The sequence below is a fragment of the Dromiciops gliroides genome, chromosome 1, assembly GCF_019393635.1.
Source record: "Dromiciops gliroides isolate mDroGli1 chromosome 1, mDroGli1.pri, whole genome shotgun sequence".
NCBI lineage: Eukaryota > Metazoa > Chordata > Mammalia > Microbiotheria > Microbiotheriidae > Dromiciops > Dromiciops gliroides.
The window spans coordinates 707,466,228-707,489,550 of record NC_057861.1 but is presented as its reverse complement, the minus strand read 5'-3'; the positions used below and the strand labels follow the sequence as shown (position 1 = coordinate 707,489,550).

Genomic DNA, 23,323 nt, shown 5'->3' with positions numbered 1-23,323 from the left:
ACAGGGACCTGAGCGCTGCCGGGGCTGGCCGCGGGTTAGTGTGGTGTCGGAAGAGGCTCCCTCCTGGGTCAAGAGAGCCAGCCAGCGAGCAGCGAGCGCGCGGGGAGCCCAGGTCCCAGCGCGCCGCCCCCGCCCCCGCTCCCGCCCCCTTCCTCCCTTCCTCCTCCTCCTCCTCCTCCTCCTCCTCCTCCTCCTCCTCCTCCTCCTCCTCCTCCTCCTCCTCCTCCTCCTCCTCCTCCTCCTCCTCCTCCTCCGCCCCCTCCCCTCCCCTCTTGTGCTCCCTCCTTGCCCCCTCCCAGTCCAGGATCCTGCCCCCAGCCTCCGCCCCCGGCCCCGGCCGCGGCCCCACTTGGCGATCGCGCAGGAAGAGCGCGCTGACACTCCGGAGCCACAGCAGCCGACACAGCCACCGGAGCTGCCCAGTCTGGCTCGGCTCAGCTGGGGCGGACACCGGGAACCAGGGACGCCACCGGCCGCAGGTCAGAGCGCCCCCGCCGGGCTGGGCTTCGGGCGAGTGGGGAGAGGGCTGGCCAGAACAGCCTCGGGCTGGGTGCCTGGGGCCAAGAGCCCTCACGCTTCTGGGTGTCCTGTAGCCGGGAGCACTCATGTTGCTGGGTGTCCCAGGGACAGGGGCACACACACTGCTGGGTGTCCCGGGGCCAGCAACACTCTCGCGGCTGGGTTTCCTGGAATCAGGGCACCCTTCTTGGCGGTAGTGTGTCGAATTACTGGGGTCACGGACCTAGATGTACTGGGATAGATACACAGGCGTACCCAGTGTCCCGAGCCTAAGGACACGCGGGGCTGTGTGTGCCCGGGTCACTAAAGGGGACTCACAGCTCTTGTGGCTCCGGCTGAGGGGGACCCTGAGCCGAGAGGACGCGGCGGAGGGTGCGTGTCCCCTGTCCCGGGATAAGGCGCTTGGGTCGTATGTCACGGAAGAGAGAGGACACCGAGGCTTGTCTCCAGGGCTAAGGAAGGCAGGGGGCTGTGTCCTCGGAAGGGGTCATAGAATTTAATGCCCTGGGGTCAAAGGGAGCTGAGTCGGAGTGTCCTGGAATAAGGAGAGCTGGGGGAGGGGGTCGGTGTACCCTGAGACTAGGGGGAGAAAGTTTTCAGAGAGACTATGTGCCATGTGTGAAGGACAGACGCCGTGCAAGTGGTCCTCTCCCCACCCCCACTGGCCTTGCCGACCTAGGCATGGGAACAGAGCATCTCTCTCTTTTTGATTGTCCTTCCGGCCGGCCGGCCTGCCCAGGAGTTGTAGTGCAGGGAGGGAACAGGTGATGCCAACCCCCAGCCCTCATCAAGCGCAGGGAAAATGCACGGGGCAGGAGGGGCCCAGGGATGCCAGCCTGCGTCCGAGCGACAGAATGAGCGCGCCGGTCCTAGAAGCTACCAAGTGTGCCGGCCGCCGCCAAGCCGCGTCCCTCGATGCCATGTGGGCAGGGCGCGGGACAGCGGCATTCTGTGCTCTTCTGGACTCTGGTGCGGGAAACGAGGCCCGTCAGGTAAACAGAGGTGACAGGTCCCTCGGTGCTGGGGGTGGAAGGTGGGTGTGAGTGAAGAAGAGAAATGTGGTACTTTGTGCCTTGGCTTTTGGGGAGGGGCCAGGGAAAGGGAGCCGGAAACTGGGAGTCACCGAGCCAGCGCTTTTATATGGGGTCAGGTAAAGAGGAGGAGCAGCTGCTCCACTTTGATCCGGAGGTCTAGCAGGGCTGCGCCGGCACCTTCAACTTTACTAACTCTACAACTCGGGTGAGTCAGCTCGCATCAGCGACATTTTCTCGAAATGCCTTGGAGAGAACGTTTGCGGAGCGTCTGGCTTTTGCAATAGTTAGTGAAGGCTGAGTCGCCTGAAGCCCAGGAATGGTACTGCTAAGACCACTGGCCCATAAAACCAGAGGGAAGGGCAATACGTATGTCTGATCATACTGAACTCCAATGCTATCTGGACTTGTAAATATCTATTATTCTGACCAGTAAACATTAATGAGCTTAGGGCCAAAATGCAGAAAGGTGTATTCCTTTTGGTAATTTTACCTAAATTAATCATTGAAAACACTTGGACGGGGTAATGGACTGTCTTTGGACAGATTTTAATTAAAGTCTATTGTTTTATCAGCCATGCTACTTCTCACTCTGTGTGTGTGTGTGTGTGTGTGTGTGTGTGTGTGTGTGTGAGTGAGTGAGTGTGTGTGTGTGTTTACAAGTTGTAAAAAGAAAGTTTCCCTCTTCGGAGAGACCAATTAATTACTTGTTCATAAAAGGGACCCTGTTCAAACTAGTGTGTAAGCACACTGGACCTCAGGTGCCCAGTAGCCCTCCTCTCGTCCATGGTAAACTGATCATTCTCTGGGCTGAAAGCACAGCTACATGGCAATGGACGACTAAGAAATTGGAGATGCGTGTTCCATAGAAATTTCAGGTGAAAAAAATTACTTATGAAAGTAAATACTATAATAAGATTATGGACAACCAGCCTCTACATCATTGGCCATGATACCAAAAAAACAAACGAACAAACAAAAAAACCCAAACCCAACCTGATAGGCTTTTTTGATTATGCTTTTCCGGGTAAATAATATTAGACAGATTTCAGGATTTTACTTGTCGATACATACAATGTCTGAGTTTTTCATTCTTGTGAATAGCCTCAGCTTTAGTTATGATACAGTAATGTACAATTTTACATGAGAAATTAAATATTTATAATTACTAAATCTTATATTTAGAACTGGAAGGGCAATTAAGAAAACATTTTGGAGAGTTAGAGTCTTAGACTTGATGTAAGAACAAAACTTCCTGACAGTTTGAACTAACCAATCCAAAATACTATGGACTACCTTCCCTTCCCCTGGAGGTCTTCAGACAAAGGCTGATACTTGTCTTGGGGACTGTTACTCAGATACTGGTAGGGCTAGATGACCTCTGACATCCTCATTCAACCTGAGAGTAAGTAATTCTGTGACTGCAGTCCTAGTAATTTTCTCACTTAGATTCATGGCAGTTTGTCTAAATGTCTTATGATCAACCAGCCCCCCTTTCACCATTTTTATAAACTCTTCAATTGCAAAGTATTCTGTTATTTTTCTTTTCCCAAAGCCTGGTAAACAGTAGGGGCTTAATAAGTGTTTGCTCAATTCAATCTAGAACATACCAGTCAAAAAGGAAAATACAAAAACATTACCACACATTTTCTTCTTTTGTCATAACATACACTTTACACAAATGATTTTCTTCCTCCTTTATTTAAATCATATGATATATGATATTCAGCATGCTGATGATAACTTAAAAACCAGATGGGTATATTAAATTTTAAGACTCAGCTGGGGACTAGCATAGGTTTTTTGTTGTGTTTTTTTTTTTTTGCTACATGATATAGGAAAAACCCTACTTCTGTTGCTCTGATACCAGATTTTTATCAAATATTCCTCTTCAGCCTTTTGTTTTCTAGTTTTTAACCACAAGCACAGTAAAAACCAACATTATTGAAACTAACATTGGCATCAATGAAACAGGAAGCTGCTCAAAGTAGAAATTATATTCTATAGTTTCAGAGACAAAATGACCCCCTTTAAGAAGAGGGGGGGAAAAAGATTTCTCTAAAATTGCTTAAGTCAGATTCCAGCATGAGTATCTTGGGATGGGAAGAGTAGGTTTGAATTATTTAAAAGCCCAAAGAACCACCTAACTAATCCATAACTTTATTAAAACTGAAACACGGACCAGTGTCACTTCTTTTATTAGATCTTCACTACTCAACTACTTGGAAAACAACTTTTGGAATTGCAGTTTTAAATGATAAATGTAGCATTTTCTTAGAAAAGAGCTGGTTTCTTGTTCTTTAGAAATTAGGTCTCATATATTTCAGCTTGATTGATTTATTGATTTATCTATTTATCTATTTATTTTTAGTGAGGCAATTGGGGTTAAGTGACTTGCCCAGGGTCACACAGCTAGTAAGTGTTAAGTGTCTGAGGCAGGATTTGAACTCAAGTACTCCTGACTCCAGGGCCGGTGCTCTATCCACTGCGCCATCTAGCTGCCCCAGTATTATTTATTTTAAAAGAGTGGCAAATTACTCATAAAAAAATTACAGTGTTACTTTCACAGTCCCCAGGATATTTAAAATTTATACTAGGGAGAAAAAGTTTGATTTAGGGGTATGAATCAGAAATACACAATGATGCTCACTAATAAGCTACTGTGAACACATCTCTTGTCTTCCGTTCTCTTGAGAAGTCTGAATGCAAACTCTCTTCTCAGCCAGCTAATTTGTTAAGGATTTAGAATCAACTTAGAGATATTTCTATATAATTATGTAATCATATGATTATTACCATAGTTCTGTTACTTTTAGGATATAAAACAATATGTGGCATTAGTAACAGAAGTCTTTCATGAAACAAAAAGTTATGATACTCTCAAGTGTTTTATTTATTGAGGCCTGTACTCATTGCTTGAAATCTTCGGCCTTAATGAATTTGAATGTCACTTTATCCCTTTTTTTCTTTAGCTGTGTTTATACATAGTTAGAGACTAAGAAAGAAAGATTCCCTCATTTTAGTTTATCTGAATTTGGAAGTCAGTCCGGTTTTGACCTTTTGGGGGCTGTCCTAACAAGCTGCAGTCAATTGTATAGACTGAATCCTTAGGTCTCCTCTTATTCCATTAGGTGAGTACAAGTGGGGAGAGGAAGGTTCTCATAGCCTACAAAAAAGTTAAATTTTTAATATAAGTTCTACCACTGTTAAAAGTCTATTCATAGGGACAGCTAGGTGGCACAGTGGATAGAGCACCAGCCCTGAATTCAAGAGGACCTGAGTTCAAATGTGGCCTCAGACACTTGACACATACTAGCTGTGTGACCCTGGGCAAGTCACTTAACTCCAATTGCCTCACTCCCCCCCCCCCAAGTCTATTTAGTTACACTAATGAAGTAATAAGGGCAATGGAAAATGACCTCTTGAACACAAATTGGGACTAATTAACATCCCTTTTAATCTTGCCTTGCTCTTTACTGATCCACTTAAAGTCCTATGAGTGAATGGAATGGCCTTGTTTATTTGCAAAAGCCCTGTAAGACCAGAAATCAAACTTTTTTGACCATAAAAAGTCCTAAGAGCAATGGTAAGTAATATCCATCTTGGCAACCATGGCTAACCTCAGTATGTTACAGAACTTTTGTAATAAGGTATCGAGATTGGTGATGTTAACTGAGGGATGTTGGAAATAGGAATTTATAGAGGCTTTCTGATTTTGAATCCTTTGTAGCATTTTTTCTGAATCTTTTCACAATTACAGAAGCAGATTTAGGTTACTTTTGGAGGAGATACTGATGATTTATTCTAAAACTGTTTTTTTTTTTGCATTAATGTTTTGGGTATGCCAAAAGATAAAATATTCATTCATTCATTCATTCATTCAAGAGAACTAATTGAAGTAAGCATGTGGATCGTCACTGAAAAGCAAACCATTCTCAATTTAATAGATTATATTTTGGGAGTAATTATGCCTCGATTAACAGGGTGTCCCAAAAGTCTTAGTTCATTAGTCTTCATGCCCTTTTAAGCCCTGATAGTTTAACACAGCACTAAGACTTCTGGGCCACCCTGTATTAGATGGAACAATAACTTTTTTTTTTCTGTAATGAAAGATGCTTTAATTGTTTTTATTAGCACAAATAAGAAATAAATATTTCTTGCTATTTTTCTTCAGTAATAACTTTAACAAAACAACCATATGTGTTCTTTAATAATAACCACTCAAGTTATGAGTGTAAGATGTGTGTTTTAAGATGTAACTGGTGTTTTTAAATAGACTATTTCAGCAGTTCAGCAATCTGTGAAACTTAAAATATTGTGTTTTGCAGCTCACTCAGTCTTCACCTTCCTCTTCCTGTTCACTTATAGACTGGAAAAGAAAAATGATCTTTCCTGCTTTTTAAATGCCCAAATGATTGCTTAATTTAGAATAAATTAATTCCGAGGAAGAAAACATTCTACATCTGCTAAAAGAAAGTGTTGTTCAGTCAAATGGCCATTTTAATAGCCCCTGATGAATGGAGGTGCTAAAGAGGCTCCCTTTAGTTCTTGGGTGTGACTTTCTTTAACACCCCCTCTGCAAACATTTCTTCAGATATATGACCTTGGCCCAGAAATTAATTACATTCTGTATTATGGTAGGATGCTTGCTGGATGCTCATCTTCTAGTCAGCTCTTTTCCTACTGCTTAGAATGAATACAAATGCTAAATATTGAGATCTTTAACAAAAAAAATAAATAACTACAAATAGTATGGCCTGTTGTGAAACTGTTTATAGAACATTACAGAAAAGGTCATCTGGAAATAGTAACTCAAATACTATAGAATTTAAGTCTATAATTCCCGTTGCATTATAACATTTTTGGAATTTGATCACATTAAAATGAAAACTTTGTATTTTGTTTTTATACTAAGCATTTTTTATCATTGATTTTTTTTTTCCAGTAATGGTTTTCCTCCATTCCCATGAAGTGGTCGGTTTTTATAGCAGAAGCCCCTAGAAAGAAGAGACTACTTTTAACCAGCAAACGTTTAAGTTTTCTTTATGAATCATACAAAATCATTTTAAAATCCAATGAATTTTAAGAATTGCAAATACCAAGAAAAGGGGAGTGTGTGAGATGAATCAGTTTATTACTGAATTGTTCCCTTAGTGATTTCAGTTTATGTGCATCTCCCTAAACCTTCACTAACCTCCAGGTAGAAATGTCTTTTGGAAAAAGGGAGTGGGGGGGGGGAAGGGAATTCCTGTCCTGAGGACAAATAAAGGAGGTCTAAAATGAGCCTCTGAGGCCAAGACTAAATTGTCCTGGCAGTATAACCACTGTACTACGGAATACTGAGGAAGCGAAGAAAGAACATGAGCAGAGGCAGAAAGGAAACAAAGGGAGGGGAGGGATGGTTCATGTTGGGGGTGAGAAGGTGCAAATAGACACAGGAAGGGAGAAAGGCAGGAAGGAAGGAATGAAGGAAGATTTATTAAGCACCAACTATGTGATTCTGTGTCACGTGCTGTGCTAAACACAAAAATTATCATTCTATTTAATCCTCACAACAACCCTGGGAGGTAGATGTTATGATTATCCCCATTTTGCAGTTGAAGAAACTGAGGCAGACAGGTGAAGTGGCTTCTCCAGGGTCACACAGCTAGTAAGTTTCTGAATCAGGATTTGAACTCAGGGCTTCCTGAGTAGTCAGTTAGATGGATAGAGCACTGAGCTTGGAACTAGGAACATTCTTCTTCCTGGGTTGAAATCTGGCCTCAGACTAGCTGTGTGACCCTGGGCAAGTCACTTAACCCTGTTTGCCTCAGTTTCCTCCTCTGTTAAATGAGCTGGAGAAGGAAACGGCAAACCACTCCAGTATCTCTGCCAAGAAAAGCCTAAATGGGATCACAAAGAATTAGATTGAAACAACAGCTTCCTGATAGCAGTCCCAGAACTCTATCCATTGTATTACTTAATTAGTCAAAGGCATTGCCATGCTTCTAGTCACTCTGATATGAAGCCTCAGAGTTATTTTGTGCTCTTCCTTCTTCCTCATCCTCCATACCCACTCAGTTGCCATAGACTCTACTTCCATCTGGCTCCTCTCCACTTACACAGTAGAGAGAAGGAGACAGATTCGGGTTTTTAGACTATTGCTGGGACCTCTGTCTTGGCCTCCCTGCTTCCTGGCTCTCCCCACCTCCAATCCAACTTCCACATAACTTCCCAAACAGAGGTTCCTAAAGTATAGATCTAATCATATGCCTCCTCTGCTTAGAAGCCAACGTGGCTCTGTATCTCACCTGGGCTCCAACAATTCCAGTGGAATCCAGGCTGTATTTACTTCACTCTCCCTCAGGCACCACATTACTGAGAAATTTACCCACACTCTATTTCCCTGGTGAGAAGTTCCAATCCCTACTGGGATGGATGCCTTTATAGATGCAATTCCCCATTCCTGGAATGCTCTCCCACCTTCATGCTGCCTCTTGGAATCTGACTTCCTTAAAGAATTAGCATTAATTTTCCTCTATGTGATTTCCACAGATATTTGTTCCCCTCTGTCCTCCCCCCACCGAATTACTTCATGTTTACTTTGTATTTTGTGCATCTATCCATGTATAGGTTGCTTTCCCTGGTAAATAAATGCCTTGGAATCAGTAACTGCTTCTTTTGGTTTTCTTTGTATACCTAGCACCTAATACAATGAATGCCTGGCACATTGGCCCTTAATAAGCATTTGCTAATTAATTCCAAATGACTTAGCTGAGCCCTGGGCTCCTGTAGCCACTTCATCATTTGGTTGGATGAGCCTGAGATTTCTCAGAGGGAAGGTTCTTTTCTAAACTTCTGAGTACCCTTCTTGTGACAGGAAGAAATGACCTCATCTGCTAAGTCGACCAGAATCAATACAAATACAAATGTAACTTTGGAAGCAGGAACTTGACTCATGATACAGTGATTTGATTTATAGTCAGTTTGGTGAATGTAACTGGTGTCCAGAAATGTTTCAGCTCAATCATTTTAGGAAATAGATTGGGGTATTTCTAGTTTGGACTGATCAACTATGTATTTACATTTATTTTGGTTTGGTTTGTTGTTCAGTAAAATAATGAATATTGGGGTTTGATTTGGTGTAGGGCTCAGCAGAGGAATCCAGTTTTACCCAGTTTTTGATGTGTAGTTCAAGGCAGTTCCGGTCACAACTTTGAAGTAATATAGCTGGCTTTCTGGGAGAATTGTTTGGTGTAAATTAGACCTACCGAACCCAGTTCTTTGCCCTAGCAGATAGAGTTCAGATTCACATATACTTACTGAGAGAAATTCTTCCTCGTTTTACTCGAGAGATGCCAGGGAGGTGGAGAAATAGGAAAACACCTTGAACTTTGCCCCAGCCCCCACAATCTGTAGACTGTATTGTGGTAGGGCAGGCACCTGGCTATTATAGCTCACATTTTTAAGATCTGCAGTGTGTTTTAAATACCTTCTCCTACTTGAGACTTACAAGAGTAGTCTTGTAAAGTATTATCAGTCCCATTTTATAGATCAGGAAGGGGGAGGCTCAGAAACAGCAAGAGACTTGCCGAAGGTCGCACAGCTAGTGTCAGAGGAAGGCTTCAGACCCAAGTCTTCCTGACTCCCAAGTTCAGCATTCTGTCTGCTTTGTCAAGCTGCCTGTCAGGGAAGCAGAGTATAAACTGGAGCTTCTAAGAATCTATTTGGATGTTGAGGTTGGGCTGGGAGAACTGAGTAACTTTACAGCTTGTGGTTAATTCTCTTTCTGTTTGAGATAATGTAGCCCCTTGAAGACAGACACGATTTGACTTGTCTTTCTTGACCCTAGGTCTTTCTGGTTGTAGGCCTGCTCTCTAACCACTGTTCTGCTGGACATATAGTAAGTGTTTAAGAAATACCTATTGATTGATGGTCAGATTATGAGCTACCTAAAGGAAGGGACTGCGTCATTTCATTTTTGTATTCTCAGCACCAAATTGAATGTCAAATGGGAATAGAATGGACTGTTCTTACCTGCCCCTTGAAAATAGGGACCCCACAACCTGTCTTTCCACTATAGCTTTTCCTTTGAAGGTTTTCCATCTTCTACTTTACAACTTAAAAAATTTGGCCAACATCTTAGTTTGTCACTTTAGTCTCCTGGGATTCATTTCTGAAGAGATGTCAAGGATCATCTGATTTATACTAGGAATTTTGCAAATGAGGAAGCCGGTCTTAAATGTTATGTGGCTTGCTCAAGGTCACAACAAGCACGAGTCAAGATTCAAACCCCAAACTTTAATACCTTTCATCTTCTATTACTCTAGCTAATTAAGACTCTTTTGGGTTTGGAGACAGATTCATAGTTGTCCGTGAAGCAGGAACTTGACTTGTGCATGATACAGTGATTTGATTTATAGTTAGTTTGGTGAATGTAACTGGTGTACAGAAATGTTTTGGCTCAATCATTTTAGGAGAGAGATTAGGTATTTCTAGTTTGGACTGATTAACTATGTATTTACATTTATTTTGGTTTGGTTTGTTTTTCAGTAAAATAATGAATATCGGGATTTGATTTGGTTTAGGGCTCAGCAAAGGAATCCAGGAAGGAAGAAAAGGGGAAGATTTCTCTACTTAACAACTTTCCCTAGGGCTAGCCTTAAAAGGCTAATTGAAAAAAAATGAATTAGATTGTAAACTCCTCAAGGGCAAGGACTGTCTTTTGCGTCCTTTTTTGTATCTCCAGAGCTCAGCACAGTCCCTGCCACATAGTAGGTGCTTAATGAATATTGATTGATTGATTGAAAAGCATTGAAGAGTGATATTGCTTTTCCCTGCCCTCATTTTCTCTTTCATGAATAAGAGAAGTTAGATATTTCATCTCCAAGAATATTTTTCTCCCAACATCTGAACATGCACAGTGTACTATTTCCTAGTATTAGTCTGCCTAAGAATTATTTGAATTAGATTTGTGGTCTGGTGATTAATGTGTGGGGTGATAGAACTATCTTTCTTTTTACTTTTTCCATGACCGTGACACTCCTGTGCCATCAGCCTTAGCTTCTCCAGTCTTTAAAAGTGGCCCTCCCCCGACAAAGATTAGGATCAGATTTTAACCCTGTCCAAGTTTTTATGATGGAAAAAACGGGGACTGAAGAGGTATGACTATCAGAACTGTGTTCTTTCTCGCTTTTCTTTTTTTTTTTTAATTTTAAAGGAAGATTTAAAAAAAAAATTTCCTTCCTTTTTGTGGGGGCAATGAGGGTTAAGTGACTTGCCTAGGGTCACACAGCTAGTAAGTATCGAATGTCTGATGCTGGATTTGAACTCCGGTCTTCCTGAATCCAGGCCCAGTGCTTTATGCTGCTCCAATTCCTTTCTTTCTAACTGACAACACAGAGCTCCTAGTAATATTTCCTCCTCTCCTTTTTTCTTTCTCTTCCTTTCTTCTGTGTGATTCTGTTACCAGTAAAATGGGTAATTATTAAGTTGTTCTATCAAATAACCCCAACATTTGCTTCATTTATTTGTTTTTTTCTCAAGGATGTCATCAAATGATTAGAGCAAATCCACGTGCTTCTGTTCATAGAAATGAGGCAGTAACCTTGAAAGCAATGTCTTTTTTTTTTTTTTTTGGTGAATTGAGGAACAGGTTGTGTGTTACAGACAGGAATAGGTCACCACCTTCCTTCGTAATGAAGCGTATTGTGTCCAAGTCATTCTGTTTTTACACTTTAGTCAGACTAAAGCCTGTAAAATCTAAGACAAAGAATCTCAAAGTCCCATCTCGATGGACTGACAGCTTCTTGTGCTGCTGCTTGATAATTACCTCTTTTTTAAACAGGTTTTTAAACTCTGTATGCAAATATGTACATTATGTTATCCATTCTTTCAACGTTTATTAAACATCTGCTGTGTTCCAAGGTGCTGTGTTGGGGCTACAAAGGAAGCCTTGTCCAATCCCCTCTGAGATTACATTCCATCTACACTGTCTATGTCGTGCACGTACCCAGTTATTTTCACATTGGTTTCCCCTGTTGGAAAGTGAGCTTCTTAAGGGCAGGGAGCATTTGGCCTTTTGTTATATCCCTAGTGCCTAGCACTGTGCTTATGATATTTGTTGACTTACTGAAACAACCCCTGGCCACAAGATAGTTACTTTGAGGAGGGGGGCAGGTGAAGGAAGGAGGAACCCTGAGTCCATATAAATAAATATATAATATAAAAAGTAATTTTAGGGGTGAGGAGAAGGTCCTGGTAACTTGGAAAAATTGATGATTAGGATAGGTCTCTTGTAAGAGGTGGGCCTTGGGGCTGAGCTTTGAGGGAAGCTAGAGATTCTAAAAGGTGTGTTTCAAGTATGGAGGTGGGTGAGACAGCCCAGCCTGTGTGCATATTAACCTGTACATCTATGAGAAAGGTGCAGAGCATGAGTGATATGGATGTCCACAATGAGGTAGACTTTATCAAAATAAACATGTCATTCTGCTTTCAAAGAATAAGAACATAGCCAGGTATGTTGGAGGATCATTTTCTTCCATATTTCCCTGATGCATTAAGAAGTAATTGGGGGGGGGGGGCAGCTAGGTGGTGCAGTGGATAAGAGCACCGGCCCTGGAGTCAGGAGTACCTGAGTTCAAATCCGGCCTCAGACACTTGACACTTACTAGCTGTGTGACCCTGGGCAAGTCACTTAACCCCAATTGCCTCACTAAAAAAAAAAAAAAAGAAGTAATTGGGGGGCGGCTAGGTGGCGCAGTGGATGGAGCGCTGTGTGATCTTGGGCAGGTCGTTTAACCCCCATTGCCCTGCAAAAAAAAAAGAAGAAGAAGTAATTGGAGGGGGCAGCTAGGTGGTGCAGTGGATAGAGTACCGGCCCTGGAGTCAGGAGTACCTGAGTTCAAATCCGGCCTCAGATGCTTAACACTAGCTGTGCGACCCTGGGCAAGTCACTTAACCCCAATTGCCTCACTAAAAAGAAGAAGAAGAAGAAGAAGAAGAAGAAGAAGAAGAAGAAGAAGAAGAAGAAGAAGAAGAAGAAGAAGAGGAAGAAGAAGAAGAAGAAGAAGAAGAAGTAGTAATTGGAGGGGCAGCTAGGTGGCACAGTGGATAGAGCACTGGTCCTGGATTCAGGAGGACCTGAGTTCAAATTTGACCTCAGACACTTGACACTAGCTGTGTGACCCTGGGCAAGTCACTTAACCCCAATTGCCTCACCCCCCCCCCAAAGTAACTGGAAACATTATGGTTTCATACAACAATCATGCTTTGGAATTTTAGTTTTCATTGCCGAGTATCCTTCCACATGATGCTCTGGTTCTGCTTTTGGCCAGAGCAATCCTAGAAAGATGAGTCAATGGTGATTCTAGATCCCATTTCTGGGTTGTAACTGATGAGTTCAGAACTCATCCTTTTCTTAATGTTCTTTGTCTTTGCCACACAGCATGATCTTCCATCTCTCTGTGTCTGAACTCTGCTGCCAATAATTTTGTTTCCTGCCTGTTTACACAGATCTTTCTGCAGTCATCCAGCTGATGTGATTTTTCAGTATCTGGAAGAACTCAGTAGCCTCACAAAGCAGAGTTCATGAGCAGGTGGGCTGTAAGGAGGGAAGTACTGTTTGTCCACTTGCTAAGGCAGAGCCTCCCAGAATGCTTTTTGGTGAAGTGACCATGAATAGGTTCAAGGTCTGGTTCTCAGCTTTTCAGATTTAGCAACTTAATTGTTATCAATTGACTCAGGGTGGAAGTAGAGTGTCAGGTACCAAAGAACTCACAAAATGCTGATTTATAAACTAGAAGAGCATTATATTTATTTAGAATGGAATGCATGCCTTCCCAATGATGAGAATAGACACATGTATAGTTCAGGGCACCTGAGAAACTAACTAAAATTGTAATTAGAAGGTTTCTTGGTGAACCAGGAATGAGATAAAAGGGATTCAGATAGTCTTGGTCCTCTCAGATCAAATAGAATCTACTCTGTTTCTTTTTCAAATCCCTTCACAAGCTGGCCCCAGCCTATCTTTCCAGTCTCATTGGATGTTACACCTCTTCCCACATTCTGGGATCCAGCCAAACTGGCCTTCTCTCTATACAGTCACATGTCCCATGAGTCTTTGCACTGTCAGGCCTCCATTCCTAGAGTTCACTCCCTCCTTACCTCTGCCTCATAGGATTTCCCTCCTTCCTTTCCTTCCTTCTTTCCTTCCTTCCTCCCTTCCTTCCTTCTTCCCTTCTTTCCTTCTTCCCTTCTTTCCCTCCCTCCCCCTTCCTTCCTCCCTCCTTCCCTTCCTTCTTTCTTCCTTTCTCTCCCTCCTTCCCTCCCTTCCTTCCTGATTCTGGCCAAACCCAGTCTTCAAAATGTAGCCCTCAAAATTCCCTCAACTGCTAGTGTCCTTCCTGACAAATTACTATGTATCTGTTTACTTTGTATTTCTTTGTATTTGTTCTTTATGTACTAATGTATTTGTTTTCTTTACCCTTGGTATATAAGCTTCTTGCAAGTAAGGATTGTTTGATTCATGGTATTGGTATCCCAAGTGCCTAGCACAGTACCTGACACATGACAGGTGCTTTGTAAATGCATGATTGATTATAGTGTGCTTTCTCCCAGGTGTGGTTGAACCAGATGAACTAAATGTGTCCCTCTCTAGTGACAAGCATGTGTTTCTACCACATGTAAGGTCTTCTTTCCTTTGGACAGCACTGAATCTAGTCAGTTAAATTTGTACTCTTTGGAGATCCTTTTTCTAGACTTCATGTAGATCAGTGTTATAAAACTCAAATAGAAAGGAATCCTCACAGGCCACATATTGACTTAGAAAACTATAAATTAACATTATCTATGTGTTGTTTTTTTTTAATTTTGTTACGCATCTCCCAATTTCACTCACCACTTGGGAGTTTTCCAGCTGTTTGCTTCCTGGGGCCTCCAGTGTGACACCTGAGATATAGACTTTCTAGTACCTATAGCATTTCTTTAGCTATTTATTATTCATTTAAAAAACCAATTTCTCTTCTATTTGTAATAATTTAAATCTCTCCTTGAGTTGAGAGAGGCAACCTAATCATAGAATGATAGGATTTATATAGAGATAGATATACAATCCTAGTGCAATGATTCATATACATCGTTTGTTCATTAGGTGTTGAAACATCCTTTTCATTTATCACTATTTTATCAAATGCCTCTGACCCAGCGAACTCACCTAATTTCCTGTCTGTTTGGGCCATCAGATCGGTAGTTTGGGAAAAGACATTTGACAGGCTGTTGTTAGACAATAAGTTCCATAAAAACACAAGCCGTGTCACATTCTTTATTTTTTCCATTGTGCCAGTCATAGTGCTAAATAAATATTAATAGGTGATTAAAACAAATAGGGTGTCCCAAAAGTCTTAGTGTAGTTTTATCCTGTTAAAGCTTAGAACTGCATTAAGACTTTCAGGACACTCTGCATTTTTTCATTGAATGAATAAATAAATCAATGAATGAATAGCTTGGAGACTAGAAGGGAGAAATGGGGGCTTGATACCACATTTAAGTTGAAAAGTCATACTCAAAATCTCAGTCTCAAAGAAATTCCAAAGGTCTTCGGATGCATACCTATACAGGTTGAAGGAATCCAAGGATATTTGAGGTAATATGGCACAATGAGACCATAACTGGCTCTGGAGTCAAAGGACCTAAGTTCAAATCCCTCTTCTTTCACTTAATGGCCTGTGTGACCCTGGGCAAGTCACTTAACCCCAATTGCCTCACTAAAAAAAAAAAGAAAGAAAGAAAAAAAAAAAGAAAATATGCTGTTGTCTCCTTGTACCTATCAGTTGTGTTTCTATTTCCCTTTGGGTCACCTAAAGAGGTCTTCAAATATTTGAAAAGCTATCTTGCAGAAGAGAGATCAGGTCTATTCTGTAACTCCAGATATCACTTTTGAGGATCGTGAAGCGACAAAGCAGGTGCTGACCTTCATTGACAAGGGAAATTTCTATATCAGAAATTCCCTGTGTCAATGAAATCATGAGCATGAGTCTGATTCTCCCCCCCCCCCCAAAAAAAAGGTCTTGGTATCTCCAGATATCAGAATCTGGACCACTGCATGAAAATTACAAGGTAGCAGATTTTAGGTCAATATTGGGGGGGGGGTGGAGATGAAAACAATGCCCTACCAGAGCTATTGAGAATGTCAGATGATCTCCCTTATGAAGTAATAAGCTTCCCGTCATTGTCAGCATTTAAACAGAAACTGGATTCACCATCCATAGAGATGAATTCATCTCTTCATTCACTTATTAAGCAAAGAGTTATTGAGATTATAAGGCATGGGGGGAAGAGGGGAAATAAACAGAATAAGACATATTTCCTGTCTTCAAAGCTTACTGTGTAGTGGGGGAGTTAAGATTTACATGGGTAATATAATAAAACAAACATCAAAGTGTGAGCAGAGCAGTATATGCAAGGTACAATGAGAGCTGAGAACTAGAAGAGATTATTTCTGTTTGTGGGGAGGGAATGTGGGTAGGAAGCATTTGAGCTTCTATGTTATAGAGTTAGAGAGGAACCCTCCTCCTGAGTAGAATTTGAAGAAGATTGAACATTTGGTTATCTGGCTTAGCATTTGCCCAGTTCAATGTTTGTACATCATCACTAGTCTTTCTATGGATTATTTACTTGTTAGACCATCCCTTTCCATTCCCCTTCCCTAATCCCTTCATTCTGACAACTCACTTCTCAGATTAGATGTCTGGTTTTCTCTCCCTCACATTGAATTTATATTCATAATCAGTGACCAATAAAGAACTGTTATAGATTTTAGGTTACAAATGGCCATTAAGAGGCCTACATACCATGTTGTATAGTTTGCAGTAATAACCCAACAAATTAAACAAGGGTTTAAAATAGCAAGAGAACAGATGTTTCCCCAAAGCTTTCTTGCAGCAACCTTGGTCCTCTGTGTGAAAATTGTAAAACTGCCAGAAAAATATTTTTTAAAACCTATATAAATAGCTTTTGAATTAATTCAATTCCCCCTGCCCCTCCCCCTTTTTCATTGTATTGTACAAGAAATCCCAAAGGGAGTCCCTGGGAGTGCTTTCTCCTTTCTCCCAGATTAGGGGGTTGGACTTTTGCTTCTCTTTTTCTTTGGGACTGCTTTGAAGAGCTTTTCATTGCTTTGGAATTGGAGGACAGCCTTTATTAAATTATTAAATTTTATTATTTATTATTCATGCAAAAACATGAATAATCACCTTTTCAAAAGCTATTCTGAAGTTTTTTTATGTTAGTAACTATTCCTCTCATCTCTCTCTTCCCTTTAATTTGCGACCATTTGTCCAAGTTGTAAGTGGGGTGTTTTTCCCCCCTTCTATTTATATTGGGCAAAGAACAGGCTTTCAGTGGGAGAGACAATAGTGGAAAGAGCCCCAGGTTTGAGGTCAGGGGACTGACTTGTTGCTTACTACTTATATGATTTGGGGTGGTGCAGTGGATAGTGTGCTAGTCCTGGAGTCAGGAAGACCTGAGTTCAAATCTGGCCTCAGATGCTTATTAGCTGTGTGACTCTAGACAAGTCACTTAACCCTGTTTGCCCCAGTTTCCTCATCTGTAAAATGAGCTGGAGAAGGAAATGGCAAGTCACCCTAGTATCTTTGCAAAGAAAACCCCCAATGGGGTCATGAAGTGTTAGACGTGACTGAACATCAGCAACAACTAAGCTATATGACCTTGGACAAGTCACTGTCTAGTCTCATCCATAAAATGAGATTGGACCAAATCAAGTCTGTTTCAGTCTTTCCTTTCTATGTAACTATGACATTCTAATTTTAATAAAATAAAAATGTCGCCTCCTCCTGGAAAAAAAACCACTAGTCCCCAATCCAGTATCTTGATCTCATAGTTAATATTGGCTTTGAGCAATGGTTTTCCAATGTTTGGGAGGTTTTGTTTTCTTTCTTTCTTTCTTTCTTTCTTTCTTTCTTTCTTTCTTTCTTTCTTTCTTTCTTTCTTTCTTTCTTCTCTCTTCTTTCTTTCCTTCCTTTCTTCCTTCCTTCCTTCCTTCCTTCCTTCCTTCCTTCCTTCCTTCCTTCCTTCCTTCCTTCCTTCCTTCCTTCCTTCCTTCCTTCCTTCCTTCCTTCCAGGGCACAATATATTTCCTTGCCTTAAAGAATGCAGAACTGGAGAGGGGGAAACTTGGGCATCTGCTTGTGATTTTTAGGATAAATGGGGAAGGGGCACACCCTTTGAGAATCACTGGTTTAGGCTAAGTTTCAACTTTCAAGGGATAAATAGCAAGTGTCCAAATTAAGATACAATAACTCAGAATTTGATTAGTGAATCATCTGGGAAGAAAAATCATTTTAATGAAGTCAACATGAGGATGGTGGAAATTGGGTAAATCCTGGTCTCTTCCAAGGTGGGTTGCTGGTGAGCCAGCTGAGGCAGAGGTAGCAAGCGTTGTCCTGGGTACTGTTCTCTGGGCATATATCCCAGCCTAAAGGGAGGGAGAGCAGTCTTTCTTTCTCTACTCAGGCCCAGCCGAGTTTATCCTCCGGGTTCCAAACTGTATGTAGCTAAGAAGCCACAGGAAGGATTATATGAATATATGTTTATATATGTATATATTCTGAGGCATCGAAGGGGTGTAGTGTGGTAAGGATGGATATCTTGGAATCATTCAATAATCAGCTTCTATCTGAGTTACTTGTATCTCAATTTGGAAGAATTGGATTTTTGACATAGGTCTTAACTGTTAGTGCAGCTGTAGTGAGATGTAATCAAAAGATTCATTCTTTGCACTGTCTTATTCAGTTCAATGAAATTTGTGTTTATGACTTATTGTGTGCCCAGAATATATATATAACATATATGCTAAATGTATATTCTCATATGATAGATAGATATAGGTATGTTATATATTAGGCATTAAGACATATTCTGTGTAGAGAGAACCCCAAGAGTACCCCAAACTCCAAGAAGGGGTTGGTTAAGATTGATACGGTTAGCAAAGCATCTTTTGGCTTTAAAGATAATTTCCCTGTACTCAAATATTCATGAGATCTATGACTTCATCAATTTTCATAGCTCTCTCTGACAATACGTAGTTGACAACCCGTCTAGTGTGGCTCTTGCCCATATCTTCCCCAGATTTCATCACGGGGTCCTCCGCCAATATGTCCTTTCTTTCTCCTGACATCTTGAAGGTACCAATGAAGTCCTCTGGCTGTCCACCTGTCATTACTTATTCATCCTTGACATGTGACCTTGACATACCTTCTTTTCCTGTCATACATTTCTGTGGTAACATCTTTTTAGTTCTGTTCTTTGAAGAGATGCACATCACTTCTTGTCTTCTGGACGTTTCCACGCGGGTTCCCCAAAGTCATTTCAAACTCAGTATGTCCAAAATTGAAATCATTATCTGTTGTCCTAAACCCGCCCCTCTCCCTAAATTCCCTTTTCTGTCGAGGACACCAACATCTTCTAGGCACTGAGTCATTGTTAAATCTTCTCTCTCACCCCCACATCAAATCTGTTGGTCAAGCCTCCACAACATCTATCATCTCCACTCCCTTCTCTTTGAATCTACTCTGCCTCTCTTCACTCACAGGGACACCATTCTAATCTGGCCTTACTTGCTCTCTCTTTTTTTTTTTTTAGTGAGGCAATTGGGGTTAAGTGACTTACCCAGGGTCACACAGCTAGTAAGTGTTAAGTGTCTGAGGTCAGATTTGAACTCAGGTACTCCTGACTCCAGGGCTGGTGCTCTATCCACTGCACCACCTAGCTGCCCCCCTTACTTGCTTTTTACCTGGATTCTCCCAGCTTCCAAATGGTCCCCTCTCTAATTCAGCCTTCACACAGTTGCCAGATGGTTTTTCCTAAAATGGATACCAGATGGATTTTTTTCCTAACCAGCTCTAGAAGCTTCAGAAGTTCTCTATGTCCTATAAGACAAAATACATACTCTTATGTTTCACACTTAAGGCCCCTCACTCTAGGACTCCAGCCTTCCTTTCTGTACATATATCACATTACACTCACTCCCATATTCCAAGTATCAACCAATAGTATCTTACTTACTCTTCTCTGTACAAGATAATCACCCACCTACCTTCCTTTACACAATATTGACTTATTCACATATGTGTTGGAACCCCCCAGTAGAATGTAAGTTCCTTGAGGGCAGAGATTTATTAATTTTTTTGTCTTTGTAACCTCAGAGCCTGGGGAGATGTATTGCATATTTCGGATGCTTAATCAATCCTTATTGAATGAATGATGGCACAGTTGGGACTTTGGTGATTTCTCCTTGATGGGGTGTGACCCATTGACACTACATTGAAGTTGGTTGAGTCATGGCATTTGGGATAATTGATTGAATCAAGGCTGGTGTATATCTGAGCTACACCCTTGGACTTGACCTTTATAAGGGAGTAGAAACAGATGTAGAGAGGAGACAAAGACCAGAACTCATCCTCCACTCCCACCTCCTACCCCTACCCCAGGGATTTAAGTCTTCATTCTGTGTGTAGCCCCTCTCCTATCTGTATCACTCAGCCTTGCACTCTGATCATAAGTTCTACTAATGATTTCAAAATAATACTTTATGTCTAGAAATTATATTCACATTTACCTTTTCAGAAAACTTTTTTTTCATGATGCAGAGGTATATTTTTATATTTCCTTGGACCCGGAGTCATATGTTTCTTGGCTGTATGGCCAACTACAAAATTTACAGCTTTTCTTGGGTTTGTGCAACTTTAGACCTTATCTTAATTGACCATATTTTGAGTCATCTCATTTTCTTAGCCATAGCAAGTAATAACTGTGCTGCCCATCAGACCAGCCAGATCATTGATTCAATTTAGTTATTAAAACTACAGAATATATCCAAGTGACCAATTAAAAGCAGATTTATAACCATGTGAAACTTTTTTGGGGGAAAATTACCCATTCCTTTAAATTTTAAGAAGAAAAAGAACAGACATAAAGGGATTTTTAAGGAATCCAGATGGAGTTAAAAGAATTAGTGACATTTATACTGTAGTTGGAGATTTTCATTGCTTTTCCAACATGGTCTCCTTTAACGCTCAGACCAACCTTTTAAGCTGGGTTCTACAGGTATTGTTATCCACATTTTACAAATGAGGACACTGGCTGAGGCTAGTTCAATGACCTGCTTCTGTTACCATAGCAAGTCAGATTCAAGAGGTGAGGATTCGAACCCATGTTTCTTGAGATTCCTGGTCCAGTATTCTTTCTACTACACAACCCTGCCTTGAGGGATAAAGCGAAGGTACTGGTTCTGGAGTTTTGGCATTGGTAGTACCTGCTCATAAAGCTCGTGTCAGAAATAACTGAAGGATTCCATTTCATTTTTCCTGAATTCATTTCAGGTCCATTTGCATTGACTTGTTTGATTTATTGCATTCCTACAATGTACTCAGCACCAATCAGTCAGTCAATAAGTGTTATTTTAAGCCCCATGGGATACTCTCAAAGGAGCAGAAGACATTGTCCTGGTCTTTGAGGGGTCTATGCTCTTCCTGGAGGTGAAAAGACTGAAACACATGCATGAAAAGATAACAATAAACAGTGACTGTCCTGTGAATGGTAAGACTAGAGTTTCCTGTTCCTTGGCTCTAATCAAATTGTGACTGAGGGACTGAGTCTTTAAACCACAGCTACACACAATGGTCACAAAAGATTTGGCAATAGTTCTTAAGATCCGACAGTTCCTCACTGAGAGAGCTATTCAAAAGTGGAATAGGCTGCCTCAGGAAGTAGAGGGGTCTTCAAGCAAAAGTGGGGAAGACCTGAATTCAAATCCAGCTTCAAACTTTTACTAGCTGTGTGACCCTGGGCAAGTCACTTAACTTTTTTCTGCCTCAGTTTCCTCACCTGTAAAATAGGGGTAATAATAGCACCTATCTCGCAGGATTGTTATGAGAATTGAAGGAGATAAAATCTGCAAAGTATGCTTGCTACATAGTAGGTATTGATGATAACTCCTATTGTTAGTATTGTTAGTATTATTACCATTGCACCTTTCATGATCTCTTGTAGAGGAGCTTCTTTCTGAGAGGTAGTAGTAATTGGACTAGATGGTCTATGAGGTCCCTTTCCACTCCAAAATGTTCATTCAGGTTCTATGACTTTAAGTCTCAGAATGACCTTTGACCCTGAAGAAAAACACTGGATGTACAGTTAATTCTTGATGATTCACAGTAAATTTTTAATCCCTGCATGATTTCCCTAGCCATGTAGCATGACTATGGCCTGCCTTCCCCTGCATCAATTGATACACTAAGAAAATACAAAACAAATTTAGTATTGGCTCATGTTAAATACAGTTAGAAATGTAAATGTTTTGCACCCCACCCCCTCACCCCAAGTCATAGAATGGAATTGAACAAATGCTGCCATAGAAATCCTGAGAATCGTTAGTTCAACTCAGCAACAGATATTTACCATGGTCAAAGTGCCATAGCTGAATTAATTTCACACTTGGTTGAAGGAGGCCCGGGAAAAGCAATACTGCATTTAGAAGTTAGAAGATTTGGCATTAAATTCTAGTTTTGCTGCTTTGTAGATCTGGGAGAGCAAACCTTTTGGGAATTTCAGTTTCCTCTTTTTTTTTTTTGGTGAGGCAATTGGGGCCAAGTGACCTGCCCAGGGTCACATAGCTAGTTAGTGTCAAGTGTCTTGAGGCCGGATTTGAACTCGGGTCCTCCTGAATCCAGAGCCTGGGCTCTATCCACTGCACCACCTAGCTGCCCCAGTTTCCTTATTTTTATAATGAGAAGATGAAACTAGATGACTTCTACATCACCTTCTGGCATTTGCTATGTTATCCTACACCTATATCATCACTGAGGTCCCTTCCCATGATAAGCCTTGTTTTTTTACTATCTTAACATGGTTGTGTAATCATTTCACGTCTATGAGTCTTGGGCACCCAATAAGATTTTGAGTTCCAAGAGAGTAAGAATGTGACTTTATATTTCTTTTGTATCCCACTTGAAACCTACCTTGGTACCATCACTTAGTAGGCACTCAGTAAATCTTTGCTTAATTGACTTGATTCTAAACACAGGTGTGGAATTTTCTTAAAAAAAAATTCCTTTAAAATAACTGTGTTTCTACTGCTCTCCCTGTTGACGAGTATGAAAGAAACTTGATTGAATGTCTTTCTTTTATTTGAATCGATCTTATGATCTTACACGACAGTGGGAAGCACAGTGGTTTAAAACCCATGCCAGAACCTTGAATTTTCTAAAGCAGGTAAAATGGGATATGAAAGGGAAAAAATGTTAATTACAGGCTTTAACATTCTACCTTGGATCTTTCATTGTTCTGGTCAGAAGAACAGGTTTTTAGAGCCCGAGGGCTCTAGCTGTATATTACTGTTCTGGTTTGGAAACTTCCAGTGGCAACTGTAACCAATTCTGTTGGGTGCTATTGGCCTAGAAAAATCTCCCATTTTCCACAATCAACAATATCATCCTTGGTAGATATGGGAAAGGATGAATAGGAATTTTTTTTTTTTTACTTTCACATTGAACCATTTGCCAAGTGGCCATGAAGCTATTGGTCTTTTTTTTTTAAAATGATGGCGCAATAAATATGAATCGATCAGCTCACCCAGCTGTTCTATATGTCCTCGAATTGTTTTCATTATAGTATCAAACAGTTAAGCAGCCCCAGTCTTGCATAAGTCAGCAATTGTGTGTGACTTAAACAGTACCTAATCAAGATAGAAAATGAGGATAGTGATTTATATACACAAGAGA

At 41.0% G+C, this 23,323-nt stretch overlaps 1 protein-coding gene across 3 annotated transcripts in view; it reads left to right on the top strand.

Moving 5' to 3' along the window:
- Nucleotides 1-359: 359 nt before the first annotated feature.
- PPARG (peroxisome proliferator activated receptor gamma) overlaps nt 360-23,323 on the top strand; it is a 183,633-nt gene continuing 160,669 nt past the window's right edge. Inside the window, exon 1 of one of the 3 annotated variants that reach the window (XM_043979532.1) lies at nt 360-479. The gene's annotated coding sequence lies outside the window, so the exon portion shown is untranslated. Of the gene's footprint in view, nt 480-1,419; nt 1,512-1,669; nt 1,759-23,323 lie in introns of those variants that run through there. The other 2 variants (XM_043979534.1, XM_043979533.1) reach the window with 2 other exon arrangements.